This window comes from Aplysia californica, unplaced genomic scaffold (genome assembly GCF_000002075.1).
Source record: "Aplysia californica isolate F4 #8 unplaced genomic scaffold, AplCal3.0 scaffold00091, whole genome shotgun sequence".
Taxonomy (NCBI): domain Eukaryota; kingdom Metazoa; phylum Mollusca; class Gastropoda; order Aplysiida; family Aplysiidae; genus Aplysia; species Aplysia californica.
This window is the reverse complement of record NW_004797361.1, coordinates 1,409,800-1,411,920: the sequence shown is the minus strand read 5'-3', so window position 1 is coordinate 1,411,920 and position 2,121 is coordinate 1,409,800.

Sequence of the window (2,121 nt, the reverse complement as noted above, 5' to 3'; positions counted from 1 at the left end):
ATTATATTATTATTATTATTATTATTATTATTATTATTATTATTATTATTATTATTATTATTATTATTATTATTATTACATCACAAGGTCTCTGATCTCCCCTAACCACAGGTGATTTGTCCAAACTGTTTCGTGATCTTTACGGAAAACTGTCTGACCGATCTGGAGAAAATCTTCGCACAGCTCCACCGTATTGAGGCTGAGCTAGTCCTGTCTCAAATGAGCAACGCTGTAAGTGGAAATAATAATAAGAAGAATTCCATTTATATAGCGCATATCCATTTTCAAGAGCATGCTCTATGCGCTTTACAACTACATGTATTATTACCCCAGCAGACCCTCTGAGAACACTCGGAAACATTCTCGGCTTCCGTGGAAGCATACAGTGCAAGCTGCGGATTTCACGCGCTCAAACACTATCAAACTGACAAGACCGTTCACTGTCTGTAGCCGGGCACCCGTTTCCACCAGGGTGAAGTGAGGAAAATTTGTGCAAAGTGCCTTTCCAAAGAACACAACGTCGGGCCCCTGACGGGATTCGAACCCACGACCTTACGGTTGCGAGTCCGAGAGCCTAACCATTAGGCCGCCGACCTCATATCCTTATAATTATCCTGACTATCGTCGTCAAAATCTATATTTTCATCAACTTACTAAAGCAAAATAAGACGACGCCTACTTGTTTATTTTGTTAGAGATGACATTTTTATTATTATAAGTTCGGAATAGAAAGTAGTTCTGTACACTGATTCAATCGATGCCTGCCTGTTGTTTCCAGCAATGAATCATTCTGGTCAAATTTACAGTTACTTTTGTATCTATCATGATAATGATGTTTGTTTTAAACATACGTATTTATAATTCAATAGCAATTCCACTATAAAAGTATTAGACAACATACAAACTTTGATCATCATCATCATCATCATCATCATCATCATCATCATCATCATCATCATCATCAAATGTCAGATCAGAATCAGACAAAGTGATCATGGTTAAATTTATTTTTTTGCTCCGTCCCCACCCCAACACACACACACAGACACACACTAACAGACACACACACACACACACACACACACACACACACACACACACACATGCACACACCTAGATCCTACATAGACCCCCCCGCCCCCAAGTATTGACAAGGATATTTTGTTTGAATCTGTAAAACAAAACACATAACTCTCAGTTGCATCTAGGCAGTCAACACACTTACCCTAAACATCTTTTTATCCCCCCCCCAAACCCAAACTCCTACCCCTCCTCCCTCCCTCCCTCCCTCTCCCTCCCCACCCTCTTCCCCCTCCTCCTTCCTACTCCCCCCTCCATTCCTCCTCCTCCTTCCCCTCATCTCCCTCCTCCCCTTTCCCTCTTCCCTGCCCCAATCCCTCTCCCCCTCTCTCACCCCTCATCCCCCCTCTCCCCCTCTCTCATCCCCCTCTCCATTCCCCTCCTCCCCTCCTCCCTCTCCATCCTCCTCCTCACCTATCACAGTTAACATACTTGCACGAACATGGAATAGTCCACGGTGACGTCACACTGGGGAATATCCTGGTCCGGGAAGACAAGACGGCCAAACTGTGTGACCTCGGCCATGCTCGGCAGATCCCGGAGGGCTGTACAGAAGTGGACACATGGCATGGCTCCCCAGGTTACCTGGCGCCGGAGTGGATGGACGTTCTGCGTACTGGTTCTGGGGCTGTTGACCCCTACAAGGTGAGTTCAAGGAGGTTATAAAGCGCTGAGGTTCTTGGGTAAGGCCAAAAGAGGTTATAAACAGAGAGTTCTAAGGTGCTTGTGTAGGCCAAAGATGTTATAAATAGAGAGTTCTAAGGTTCTTGGGTAAAGCCAAAGAGATAATAAATAGAAAGTTCTAAGGTGTCTGGGTAGGGTCAAAGAGGTTATGAATAGAGAGTTCTAAGGTCCTTGGGTAAGGCCAAAGAGGTTATAAACAAAAAGTTGTAAGGTCCTTCGGTGAGGCCAAAGAGGGTTTTAATAGAAAGTTCCAAGTCTTTGGGTGAGGCACATCTGGTCCTGTAGGTGGTTAACAATAGTCGTTCTATGTACATATAAATACGTGTCTAATAATAATAATAATAAGAATAAGAATAA